Source organism: Lissotriton vulgaris, unplaced genomic scaffold (genome assembly GCF_964263255.1).
Source record: "Lissotriton vulgaris unplaced genomic scaffold, aLisVul1.2 SCAFFOLD_1178, whole genome shotgun sequence".
Lineage (NCBI taxonomy): Eukaryota > Metazoa > Chordata > Amphibia > Caudata > Salamandridae > Lissotriton > Lissotriton vulgaris.
In genome coordinates this window covers 1-14,350 of record NW_028241612.1, presented here as the reverse complement: position 1 = coordinate 14,350, position 14,350 = coordinate 1, and positions in this window count along the sequence as shown.

Below are 14,350 nucleotides of genomic sequence, written 5' to 3'. Positions count from 1 at the left end.
GTCCCTTCAGTATCAGGGACAGAGGTGACAGTCGCCCAGCTGGAGGTGGAGCCAGCTTTGTAGTTAGGCAGGCACAGCCCTTCACTATCAGGTGCCATCTCCTCCCACTTCCCTGGCAGCAGATGCTGCCTTTCATCCATGGGCTGACTTCAGACAACCTCCTGGGCTCTCCAGCCCCTGTCATCCTCAAACCAGACAGTTAATCCACAAGCAGGCCCAGGCACTCTGGGCCAGGCTCACCAGCCAATCACACGCCAGCAACAACTTACACAAATATACCAACTTCCAAAAATAGTACTTCTAGACTAGACACAGTCATGCCGCATATATTATTTTGCAGCATTCATTCTCACGAGTTCGTACATACCAAACTCGCCCCTGCACTCCCCACACATCAGGAACTACCATGGGCATTCATATTCCCCATTCATTCCTATGGGAGGGTAGGTCACTCACCACTCATTCACAGAGAGCTCAAGCACTTTACACTATACCACAGTGAAAAAGTGCGCAGAGGCCTAAAATCCCCACCACCAGGTTCCAGAAACAGGCTAGGAAAAAGCAAAAAGTCAGGGGGTGAACCTGCCCAAAGGGCCGGGTCCAACACAACCCCCTTCCAGCCAAAACGCAGGGTAGACCAATCACTCCACTGATGGGCTTCCTTGCTTTGGGGGACAAAACACGGACACGGACCTGCACGGCAGGGACACCCTCCGGTTTTACGCCACTCTGAACCCACCTGGTTACCTCCAAACAATAACTCTCTGACACAACAAGGATACCACACTGGTACTTCATAGCCATCCATGGCCAAGACCAGGCCATAGGCCATCCAAATCACAGGTCTTAACCAATCCACAGAGCGGGGGCAATAACCCCTGGCACACAATAGCCATTCTCCACTCTCTCTCTCAGTGTAGCTACAACTACCACTGATCCAACAACCTAGGGTCCACACACCCCCAGGCTGGCCAGAGGTCACGGGCAAGAATGCCCCACCCTACCTCTACTTCTGGGTTTCCGCACCCTCACAGAAAAGCACTTCACCAGAACACAATTCTCCTACCAGATCAGGACCTCACTCCATCACTGGCCTACACCTGGAAACTATTCCATTTCTGAGGTACAAAGCACACAGCACAGTCCCTCTTCAAGCAGGTAGGAGGACACAGCACACCGCAAAGCCCCCTTTCCTCTACCTTGGTGGAAACAACAAACTGCAGGTGAGCCCCAGATCACACAGCAAGGGCAGCCCCCTCAGTCTCTTCAGCTGATCCACTTTGGCGGAGATTCCTCTTGACCTAGAAGTTTCCTAATCTCCCAACCTAAGATCTAAACCCTCAGGTTACACCGGGGTCAGAAGTAAGGACACCGTCCCTCTGCAACCCCTTCCAGTATGTCTCAGGCTAGACAGAGCACACGCCAGCGGCGTATCAGCGACACACTCTCCTCCAGTACTCCCTATCACAGGGTAATTCTCAGTATGTCCCAGGCTAGACAGAGCACACACCAGCGGAGTATCAGTGACACACTTTCCTTCAGTACTCCTTCCAGGTCAGGCCACAACCCCAACCTGGCTTTCCCCCCTCCTCGGGGAACGACCTCCAGAGGCCCCACAAATGGTCAAGCACTCTAGACGATCAAATGCTCAGCGAGCCAGGACTTCTGCACCCTCCACTTAGGAGCGGTACTGCCCAACACCAGGACAGCGGAGTTCTGGTTACAGACACTCCCCGTCCTCTAGACACAGGAAGATCCTCTTTAAATGACCTATGTACAGCTTAGGCCCCTGACCTGGCGCTCCCTTAGGGAACGCTCCAGGCCTTGAGATAGGGTTTCAGGCCGACGTGGGACACACCGTCCCACACTCACTCCGCCTCCACTGAGACAGCGCGTGAGCCCCTACACCCCTACCATACTACTGGGACCTAGCTGGGTTACACATGAACCTCTTCCCCTTCACATGATCATCAGATACACAAGCCACTCCTTTTTGAACCACTCCCTAATGCCTCTGCAAGACATCTAGCACACCGCCAGACATCCACCTTCTTGTCCAGTGCCTCTGCAGGACATCCTGCACACCACCAGAGGTACACCTCACGTGCAAGCTCCTTAAAAAAAACTCACACCAACTCCTCCAGTTCGAGACACCACTCATCCACACACTCCCCCTCCAGACTGGTGAGACAGTTCCTCACTGCCTCTGACTCACAACCTGTACCCCTCTTACTGAGCACCAGGCACCATACTCTGGGAACTGGGAATGGGACTTCACACCCACTGTACACATTTAAGCTGCCACCACTGGATCCTACCACACTGGGGAATCCAGACACACACACTACACTCAGGGAACAACCACCCTCCTGAGCTAGCCATTTCTCCTCCACACCCCTTCTCTCTCCTATCTACCCACACAGGTACAGGATTTGGGATTGGACACTGGACCCAGCAAGGGATTCCTAAGCTATGGGAACCTCCCCCTCTACTGGCGTCCTGCCCTGTCACTTTCTCTCATCTGCCACTAAACATAAAGCGCAGGAACATATTTGAAAATGACACTCTTGAGGAAAAAAATCAAAAACAATAATCCCAAACATGTGACTATCTGAAAAAAATTGCAGAGTTTTGTAATGTAGCCAGTTGTCGCTATGGCACTGCGCAAACACAAGTCCAAATCCGCACCGCTGACCAACAATGTTAGAACTGGCTATTTCTGGTAGGCTAAGGCTGACGCCAAAGCCAGGCAAAACCCACCATTCTAGTCAGGGCAAGGAAGTGACACGCCAAGATAACCCCTGCTCTCCCCCTTGGTAGCTTGGCACAAGCAGTAAGGCTAAACTCGGAGGCAATGTGTAAAGCATTTGCACCAGCGCACAACAGCAACAACATACTAGGCACACCACAAAAGAGACTCCACACAAGGTTATTATAAAAATAACTTTTGTATTGTAAAAACACATATCAGATAAAAATCACACATGTACATTGTGCCAACTGGCACGGGCAACATTCATAAGGGATTTTTTACAAGACAGGGCCACATGGGCCACTGTCAGAATCAGATATAGTACTTCTAGAATAAGAAATAATAAACATAACATGGTAATCACAAAGACCACAACCAGTATCCCCTGGTAACAGGAACCAGGACCTTACTAGGACCACCTGTACTAAAAAGGACAACCACCTAAGAATAAAATACATTTAGGGGTATACCAGAACACATTACCCATGATGCATGAACCACATTCAGAGGAGTAATAAAGAGAAACACATGATGCCTAAAACATTCAGAGGTGTTAAGAATAAAGCACATGACATACATCTGCCACATTGCTGCGAGCGCGCTGGACTAGCGCTGTGCGTTTTTAACTTCCCAGCGTTTTTTATTTGTGTTACTGCTTTTGTTCTACTTACCCTTGTTTTTAGATTTGGCTGTCTCCAGCCTGCGCCCCCTCCCCTCACTGCATTTAAAAAGTGCACCTCTGTGCCTAAAAGTACCACCACTTTGGTGGGTCCGGGTCCTGGGCATCTACTGCGGGCGCCATCTTGGTTTGGGGATTGGGATTCGGCGGCGGCCGCCATCTTTAAGCGGACACGCGCGCCAAGGGCTCACTGGAGAGTCTACTTAAAGTCGCTCCTTCACGCGCAGCGTGACGCGCAGGTAGACGCCTTCGCTTAGCCTGAGTCGTGCCGGAGTCCTGCCCGTCAGCGTCCCGGAGGCGCCGGGGCGAGGGTGGACTGTGGCTCGGCCCGGCGAGGGGGAAGATAATCACCTATACCTCATCGGTGCTGCGCGCCATGCAGACCCATTCTTGCTCCTGTCGCTCGGTATTTCCGGGGCGCTTCAAGGGTAAACGCCGTTGTCCGGCCTGTGGCTGGACGCCCATGTGGACATCGGTCAATGTCTGCAGGCCCGTAGAGGCTCGTGTTAGGCACCTATGTCTGCTCCTGAATACGAGGTCGCTGGGATGTCATGCCTTGCACCTATATGATCTCCTCGTGAGGGAAAACCCCCTGTGTCTTCTCCTAACCGAAACCTGGCTGGGAGAAGCGTCGAATCCGGATATCTTTTCCGCTATCCCCCCAGCCTATAACATCTTTCGGCAGGATAGAGAGAAAGGCAGGGGCGGTGGTGTAGCTGTGGTGGTGAGGAAGAACGTTTCCTGCTCTGTTCTCCCTCTCAATCTTATTGGGGGCTCGGAGTCCATTGCTTTTACACTCAGACTGTCCTCGGTCCAAGCATTTAAGGGGCTGTTGGTCTATAGGTCACCAGGCCCGATGGGCTCCTTCTTGGAGGATTTGCAGATAGCGATTTCCGAACTGGCGCTTACTACACAGCACTGTGTAGTGGCGGGCGATTTCAACTTCCATCTAGATGTCATAGGCGACCCGGACACTATCAAACTGTTGGACATTACATCTCCTCTGGGCCTATTACCGTGCGTGTCAGGTCCTACGCATGAGAGAGGGCATACCCTCGATCAAGTGTTTTCATCAGTTCCGTTCGCCGACGTAGAGACTCTGCCTGTGCTCTGGACGGATCATAGGCTGATCAGGTTCTCTGTGTGTGAGAATGGGCGGCCGGATAACATCGCCCCCATGCTACCTAGATCGGCCTCGAGAGCGCTCCATAGAGTGACACCTGATATGTTAGAGCAGGCGCTCGCGGAACATCCTTGTTATCTCTCGGGTGATCTGGAAAGAGACACGGAGGCTCTGCAGTCGTGGCTGACTGAAAGGCTGGACGATCTTGCCCCACTGGCAGCCCCGCGGTCCACGGCTGTACGGCAATCTGCGCCGTGGTTCACTGAGGCGCTGCGGGTGGCCCGCAGCCAATGTAAGGTTGCTGAGCGGGCCTGGCGCCTTCAGTACAACGAGGTGGACAAACTCGCCTACAGGGCGGTTATAAAGGCCTATCATCGGGACATCTTAGATGCCAAAAAAGAATACCTTGCTAAGAGGATTGAGGTGGCGGCGAACTCCTGCAAGGAGATCTTCACGGTGGTGAAGGAGTTCACGACCCCCAGTTCCTACTCAGCCCCACCAGTGCCATCTGAGGCGTGGGCGTGTAATCTCGCCAGCTTTTTCACTAATAAGATTAAGGCAATTCAGGCCTCCTTCTCGGAGAGCACTGAGGATGGTGGATGTGGCCCCGGAGCGGAACGTGAGCTATCGCCCATGCCTACCGCAGTGTTGACAGATTTTCCAGCAGTCACTTGCGAGGCGTCGCGGGCGCTGCTTACCAGCCTTAAATCTGGCTCGCCACTTGACCCATGCCCTGCCAAATTTTTGGCCGGGATGGCGGCGGTGGTGAATCCCCTGGTTAACCCCATCCTCAATGCCTCCTTGAGGGAGGGAAGGGTGCCTACCACCTGGAAGAGGGCGATGGTGATCCCCCTTTTGAAAAAGCCGGGCCTTGATGCCGAGGTTTTGGCCAATTATAGGCCAATTTCACTTCTCCCGGCTCTGGCCAAGATTACCGAGAAACATGTTCATGGCGTCTTGTCGAGCTTTCTTGAGACCAACCATCTGCTCCATCCTTCCCAATCCGGTTTCCGTCCCAACTTCAGCACGGAAACGGCATTGCTGGAGGTCTCCGAGATCATCAGGGAGACCTTGGATGTTGGTGGCAAGGCCATGTTAGTCATGTTGGACCTGTCGGCGGCCTTTGATACCGTCCCCCACGCGGCGCTCCTCGCCAGGCTCCATGACATCGGCATTAGGGGGACGGTGCTCAAATGGTTTACGTCTTTCCTGGAAGGCCGCCGCCAGACGATCTGGGTCTCCCAGAGCTCCGCCGAGATGCCGCCTTTGGGGGTTGGGGTTCCACAGGGCTCTGTGCTGAGCCCATCACTGTTTAACATCTTTATGTCCCCCCTGGCGGCGGCGGTGGAGGCTTACGGGGCCCAGATCGTGTCCTACGCCGACGACACGCAACTCCTCTTCACTTGTGGTAAAGATCAACCATTTGATGGAGAGAGTATCCGGGGTTGTTTGGGCAGGGTATTCGACTGGTTCCAGCATAACAACCTGAAGGCCAACTCCAGTAAGTCGGAGGTCCTATTCTTCGGCTGTGTCACCGACCCTGAGTGGCGGCAATGGTGGCCATCTGAAATGAACCCTCCTGTACAATCATCTGCGGTTGCTAAAAATCTTGGCGTCAAACTTGATAATAAGTTATCACTGAGAGCGCACATCCAGGGTCTGGCCGGAACCTGCTTTGGCATTCTGAAGATGCTCCGCAAGTTTCTTCCACTGCTTTCTGCGGAGCATAGGCGGATTCCAGTGCAGGCGCTTATCGGGTCCCGGCTCGACTATGCCAATGCCCTCTTTCTTGGCCTCCCGGATTACCTGGTCCAACGCCTTCAGGTGGCACAAAACTCTGCTGCCCGTGCCATCTTTGGCCATCTTTGGCCTGCATAGGCGGTCACGAGCCTCTGGGTTGCTGCAGAAGCTTCATTGGCTGCCTATCCGTAAGCGGATTATGTTCAAATCCCTTACGTTGATGCATAAAGCCCTGTTTGGCTCAGGGGCTGGGTATCTACGGCGTAGATTGGCCTTCTATCGTCCAGCCCGCTCACTGCGGTCTGAATCTCTTTTCACTGCCGTGGTGCCACGTGTGCGGAAGGCGCGGACTGGGGGCCGTTCCTTCAGCTTTAAGGCACCCCAGTTGTGGAACTCTCTGCCACTGGCGCTACGCAGTACCTCTAATTTGCTTCAATTCAGGAAGAGCCTGAAGACTTGGCTTTTTAATGTTTAACTGTTCTCTTTGCTGGGTTCTTTCTTTTCTGTATTAGTTTCTTCTTGTTATGTTATTACACACGGAGCCGTTTGTGGAAAGCGCCGGGACACTCTTTTAGAGTAGCCGTGCGCTATATAAGTTTATTTTAACATAACATAACATAACATGATGCAATAAAATACATTCAGGGGTACAGCGCAAGAAGACACATGATGACTAAACATTCAGAGGTGCAGCGCATGGAAAGAAAGACACATGATGCATAAACCTACACAGTCAGAGGTGCCAGAACCTAAGTCAATAGCGCAAAAACACACAGTAGGCAATTACTATTAAAAACATAGGAATCCCATTGCGCATAACTTACATAAGCCACCACCTGTGGCAGTCCCTAGGCCAACTGGCCTTGTTGGGGCTCAGACACCCTGAGTCTCAATGTCAGGGTGCGCTGCCATGCAGCGCCAGTCTCAAAGTACAAAAAGCCTAAACGTGGCAGGTGCCCACTACTTGCTGGGCACCTGGAATCATGAAGGAAACTGCGACAGGTTCCTCAATGACCCTTGAGCGCAAACTGCACCCACTGTGGGAGCCACACAGGCTCCAAAAACACATTCCTCGCAGGTAGGAGAGGGCGGGCACCGGCAATGTGCCCCGACGCCCCCTCTAACTAAATATGGTTAAACGCTGGAGCCAAACAGGCTCTTAAACACAATATGGCCCTCTGAGCCACACAGGCTCTCTAACGTTGGGGCGACCCGCTGCCAATCGGGGCCGCCCTGACCAGCAACAACAAAAGGGCCCTCGAGCCTCGCCGGGCTCGTAAATCAAGAAATGGCCCCCTAGAGCCTCTCTGGGCTCACACACGTTGGGGCGACCCACTGCCAACTGGGGCCGCCCTTGAAGCCCTCATGGCTTTGCACTGGCACGGAGCGCGAGCTTGCGCTACTGGGGGAGGGGCGGACACCGACAATGTGTCCCGGCGCCCCTCCCTTTCTCCTGCCCCACTCACCGGACTCGGGTGCGGGGCTCTTCTGGGCGGCTTCACCGGCGGCGGGGGCGGGCACCGACAATGTGCCCCGCGCCCCCTCCGCTCTCTCTTCACTCGTGCTGCAGGGCTCCCTCAGCTCACGGGAGCCCTGTCGCCACACCGGCAATGGCTTCCCCCCAGGCAGGGGGAAGCGGAAAACACCTCCTCTCTTCCGCAGCCCTCCCTCCGCTCATGGGAAGCCCTGCAAAGCCGCCATGCTTCTCCTTCTCGCCACTCGACCAAGCCACGAGCGATGGGCCAATCCCATCGCGGCTCTTGCGGCGAGCCCCCAGTGACGCGGTGAGGCTGGAACAGCGCTCCACCAATCCCAGCGCGTCTTCTACGACGAGCCTCCAGGCAACAACCAATCAGGTTGCGGCCCCTTCGTGCTTCAGCCAAGGAGCCGATCAGTTGCAAGTTGGTTCCGCGGGCCCCAGGCTGCGGCGGTGAAGTCCGATGGCAAGAATTTACGGCTCCCGGGGTCACAGGTCACGCGACTCCGCACGGAGTGCGATTTAACCCCTTGGGAACACCGACAACACTTCTTCAGCCCCACACGTGCCGATGAGCACGTCGAACAGGGTACAGCTGTAGGGAATCTTCAGCGCGGCCCTCCTAGACACTTAGAGCAGCCAGCGCGCCCCACAACCGATCTCTTCTCCCGATTCTTCAGATCGAACTCCTGCTTCCAGGAACACACAGTAGGCAATTACTATTAAAAACATAGGAATCACATTGCGCATAACTTACATAAGCCACCACTTGTGGCAGTCCCTAGGCCAACTGGCCTTGTTGGGGCTCAGACGCCCTGAGTCTCAATGTCAGGGTGCGCTGCCATGCAGCGCCAGTCTCAAAGTACAAAAAGCCTAAACGTGGCAGGTGCCCACTACTTGCTGGGCACCTGGAATCAGGAAGGAAACTGCGACAGGGTCCTCACTGACCCTTGGACGCAAACTGCACCCACTGTGGGAGCCACACAGGCTCCAAAAACACATTCCTCGCAGGTAGGAGAGGGCGGGCACCGGCAATGTGCCCCGACGCCCCCTCTAACTAAATATGGCCAAACGCTGGAGCCAAACAGGCTCTTAAACACAATATGGCCCCTCTGAGCCACACAGGCTCTCTAACGTTGGGGCGACCCGCTGCCAATCGGGGCCGCCCTGACCAGCAACAACAAAAGGGCCCTCGAGCCTCGCCGGGCTCGTAAATCAAGAAATGGCCCCCTAGAGCCTCTCTGGGCTCACACACGTTGGGGCGACCCACTGCCAACTGGGGCCGCCCTTGAAGCCCTCATGGCTTCGCACTGGCACGGAGCGCGAGCTTGCGCTACTGGGGAGGGGCGGACACCGACAATGTGTCCCGGCGCCCCTCCCTTTCTCCTGCCCCACTCACCGGACTCGGGTGCGGGGCTCCTCTGGGCGGCTTCACCGGCGGCGGGGGCGGGCACCGACAATGTGCCCCGCGCCCCCTCCGCTCTCTCTTCACTCGTGCTGCAGGGCTCCCTCAGCTCACGGGAGCCCTGTCGCCCGCCGCCATGATTCTTCTCCGGTCTCCCTTCCAGCGTGGGAGACCGGCCACACCGGCAATGGCTTCCCCCGAGGCAGGGGGAAGCGGAAAACACCTCCTCTCTTCCGCAGGGCTCCCTCCGCTCATGGGAAGCCCTGCAAAGCCGCCATGCTTCTCCTCCTGGCCACTCGACCAAGCCACGAGCGATGGGCCAATCCCATCGCGGCTCTTGCGGCGAGCCCCCAGTGACGTGGTGAGGCTGGAACAGCGCTCGGCCAATCCCAGCGCGTCTTCTCCGACGATCCTCCAGGCAACAACCAATCAGGTCGTGGCCCCTTCGTGCTTCAGCCAAGGGGCCAATCAGTTGCAAGTTGGTTCCGCGGGCCCCAGGCCGCGGCGGTGAAGTCTGATGGCAAGAATTTACGGCTCCCGGGGTCACAGGTCACGCGACTCCGCACGGAGTGCGATTTAACCCCTTGGGAACACCGACAACACTTCTTCAGCCCCACACGTGCCGATGAGCACGTCGAACAGGGTACAGCTGTAGGGAATCTTCAGCGCGGCGCTCCTAGACACTCAGAGCAGCCAGCACGCCCCACAACCGATCTCTTCTCCCGATTCTTCGGATCGAACTCCTGCTTCCAGGAACACACAGCAAGGCAAGCAGGAGGGCACAGCAGATCTTAGCGAACACGGCAGTTTCAGGGGGGACACAGCAGTGCAAAAAGGTCCCCCAGCAAAGTAGGACACACAGTCAGCGACGAGGTCCTTCCAGGCAGTCCTGGAACCATAAAGAGGGAGCAGCATAGCCCCCAGCAAGGAAAGTCCTTCAAGAAATGCAGTAGGCAGGGGGACAGTCAGGAAGAGTCCCCCAGCAGTCCATCAGGAGTCCAGGAGCTGGGCAGGGCTCAGGGATTCCCCTGAGCCCCAGCAGCAGCATGCCCCTGGCAGATTCAAATTAGAAAACAAGAACATTTTGGAAGGGGGCACAGCCCCTTCTCATACAGTGAAAAGTCTTTGAAGTCCTTTGAAGTCCTTTGAAGCAGGCAGTGTGAGACCCAGCTAGAACTGGTTATAGGGAAGTCCCTTCAGTATCAGGGACAGAGGTGACAGTCGCCCAGCCGACTAGAGGCGGCAGCGGCACGGGGCGGCCTGTATTCAAGTACAGTGCGGCGCAGCCTCGGGGTCAAGGTGCGGGCAAGATAGTACGCTTCTGGCGTACGGGGGCAAGATGGTACGCTTCAGGCGTATGGAGGCAAGATGGTACACTTCCGGCGTACGGAGGCAAGATGGTACGCTTCAGACGTACGGGGGCAAGATGGTGCGCTTCCGGCATACGGGGCAAGATGGTACGCTTCAGGCATACGGGGGCAAGATGGTATGCTTCAGGTGTACGGGGGCAAGATGGTACGCTTCCGGCATACGGCGGCAAGTTGGTACGCATCAGGCGTATGGCGACAAGTTGGTACGCTTTAGGCGTACGGCGGCAAGTTGGTATGCTTCCGGCGTACGGGGCAAGATGGCACGCTTCAGGCGTACTGGGGCAAGATGGTATGCTTCCGGCATACGGGGGCAAGATGGTACGCTTCCGACGTACGGGGGCAAGATGGTACGCTTCAGGTGTATGGCGGCAAGATGGTATGCTTCCGGTGTACGGGGGCAAGATGGTACGCTTCAGGTGTATGGAGGCAAGATGGTACGCTTCCGGCGTACGGCGGCAAGTTGGTACGCTTCTGGCATACGGCGGCAAGTTGGTACGCTTCAGGCGTACGGCGGCAAGTTGGTACGCTGCAGCGTACGGTGGCAAGATGGTATTCTTCAGGCGTACGGGGGCAACTTCCCGCACTGCTAGGCGGAGTGCGAGCCATACCGGATCAAGGGCGAGGCAGGTTGTCAGTAGGCCTCCAGCGTACTTGTAGGACTTTCAGCACTTTGCGTACACGGAGTGCGGGGCGGACTTGGCAGGCAGGTGCGAGGCGTACGGCCACAAAGGCAAGGCGGTACGTCTCATAGGGGGCTCACAAATAAAGGCTGGTGCGATTGCGTACGCTTCTGGCATATGCCATGAACACTCCAGGGGCGCCTGGTGAAAGCAGGGAAATGCCTCTTCTTCGGGAGGCGCGACGCACAGGAGATGGGGCGCTTCGAGGCACGAAGCGTCTCTGGTGCTGCTGCGCTGTTTCACGATCTCTCCCCCCAATGGGGATGCAGCAGGCAGTGCGAGGCACCCTTTAGAGGAGGGCGAAGCGGATGTGGGCAGCCCAGCAACACGGTGTGAGGACGGCTCAAGGCAGAGCGGGTCACAGGGGGCGGGCAGGCACAAGACGGCTTTGCGGAGGTCCAGGGACACAGGACGCACTTGTAGCGGCTCCAGCGGCAGGGGGAGAGCCAAGCAATTTCTTCACAGCTTTAGCAGGCAGAGTCCAATGTTCCTGGGACTCAGGTCAGGGAGCCAGCTCTCTTCCACGCCCCTGGAGATGAGCTGTGAAACGCAAGTTTGGTAGAAAGTAGAAATAAAAGCAAAGTCTTTCTGCAGAGTTTCTTCCTCTCCTTTGGCAGCAAGTTTCCCACTGTTGGCAAGTCCCCCAGGATAGGGACAGTCTTTCTCCTTCAGCTTCCTTTGGTTCCTTCTCTTCAGGCAGAGGGGGCGTCTTGGTTCACAAGCAGGATCTAGTTTGCTAGGAGCAGGGCTCCTACTTTTATACAGCATTTCTTTTGTCTTGGCAGGCCAGGGGGGCCTTTGCATAGTTCCTTTCAGTCTCTGAGCCCTTTGGGTGGCAAACTCTGGTCTCTCCTTTCAGTGGGCAGGGAATGGACCTCAGACGCTCCGCAGGAGGTGGACCCAGTATTATGAGGAGAAGTACAGTCAGGAGCACTTTGTTGACAGTCTTCCCTCTTCCTGGACCAGGTGTTGGGCAGAGTCATCAGTCGCTCCCCAGGGGGTGAAGCCAGCATTGTGGTGGCAGAGCACAGCCCTATTCAGAGTCAAGGGGCACTCCCACCACCCACTCTGGTGTAATCCCGCCATTCACCACCTGTCATCCCCCAGCCCTGTCACTCACACAACCCAGACAGCAGATACACATCCTGGCAGAGGCGGGCCGAAATGGTTAGGCAAGCAAATGCTAACTTTCTAAAAGTAGCATTTGAAACACAGGATATTAAAATAAACTTTACTAAAAGAAGTATTTTATTATTCTGAGTTCAGGCATACTAAACTTGACCTTCCACCATGTTCCCTGAGCCTGCTGGGTGTCAGGTCCCAGCTGGTTACTGGTAGCGCAGTCCCAAATCCAATTTATAAGGTCAGTGCTGTGCTCGCGCATTCGCTCTCTGCTTGTAACTTGAGACAGGGAGTAGCGCGATTTAGATGCAAGTGAACCTATTTGTTACACTTCCTGATTGTGCCACTGCTTTGGAACATTGGCATTCTAGTCTCTGGGGAACTGTCGGCCATTTCGTGCGCTCGCGTTTTTCACGCGGCGCACTTCAACAATCATTCCCCTGGCGGTTGGCCGCGTCTTTCTGTGCGCGTTACCTTGAACCGCTTCAGTCCTTTTCCGAGCACTTCGGATTCAGGAATTTCTCAGAGAAACGTTCTGTTTCTATTTCCAACGTCTTTGTGCACTTATTTGACGTTTCCGTTAGAACCGTCTGAGTGCGCTTCCTTCCTGCTTTGCATTCTGTCCTGAGCTCCTGCGCAGCCTTTGATGACTTCGAGCCTAACAAGAGGTCTGGTAGGAAGAGACTCATTTTTTCTGTGGAGCTGAATTTCAAGAAGGCGGTAAGAAACTCTCTCTTGTTAAACTGCCAATGCCAGAGTCCAGCAGCATCGTGTTCTAGAGACAATGTTGTCTTTTCCTAGTGACGCAGTTTCTACGGACTCCTGCCACAGTATCCAGTGTGTTGAAAGTGGCAAATGTTAAGAGTGCACATTTGTATATAGTTACCTATCCAGAACCAATCTAACTCATGCTCAGTGTTTGGTCAAGCAGTAACTATCGACAGCCTTCCAGTGTACAGAAGACTTCAAGTATAGTAGGGTATTACTTGATATGCATATGAATGATACTATATTATACCACCTTTAAATTCTTCAGCTGGTTGGAGTTTCTACACACTGTTGAATTTTGCTGCTCTCCTGGATACAGTATCTTTCCTTGAAACTCATTTTGAATTTGTAAAACAACTTACAGAGAGGGGCTATTGCCACACACTAAACAGGCGATGATCTACCAGTTTGAAGAGTTGTAGAAGAAACCAGTGTGGCAGTCTCTCTTTGTTTATCCACTTCCCCTTTCCCCCTCATTCCTGGACTTAGTGTTCTCTTGGTCCAGGGGTGTATGGGAGTTGGGAAATTCTCATCTTAAGTAGTTTCCCTCGAGCCGTCTGCTTCCACGGATTCCAAGGAATTCAGGTACGCTTCTTGACACTGGGATTATAAAGTGTAATAATTCCAGCAGCCCATTCTGGCCTATGAGAACAGGTAGCCCTACAATAGTGAAAAACGAAAATCGCTGTAATTCACTATTAGGACCTGCCATACACATCAGGGCTTGTCCAACCGTATGCTTACAATGCACCCTGCCCTGGGGCCTACCATAGGGGTGACTCACATGAAGTAAAGGGAGGGTTTAGAGGCTGGCAAGTGTGTGCACTTGCCCAGCCAGCATGACAGTACCAGACTGCACGCAGGTTCTGCAATGGCAGACCCTAGACACATTTTAAAAGGCTGCTTCTGTGTGTGGCACAACCAGCGCTGCAGGCCCACTAGCAGTATTGGCATTTACACGCCCTGGCACTCCTGGTGCACTTTACTGGGGACTGACAGTAAATCCAATGAGCCAATCATGGAATCAATTATAGGTACAGTTTTATATTGGGAGCACTTGCACTGCGGCACAGATTGGCCGTGGCATAGTGCCCTGAGCAGCGAACACCAGCAAAACATCTGACGCAGATCGGCAAAAAGTGGAAGGGAGACTCACGCCATGGTGCCAGGTCTAACATGACCTCTAGTACTTTAGATGAATGTGATGTTCGTAAGAAGTAGTGTGGGACCCTCC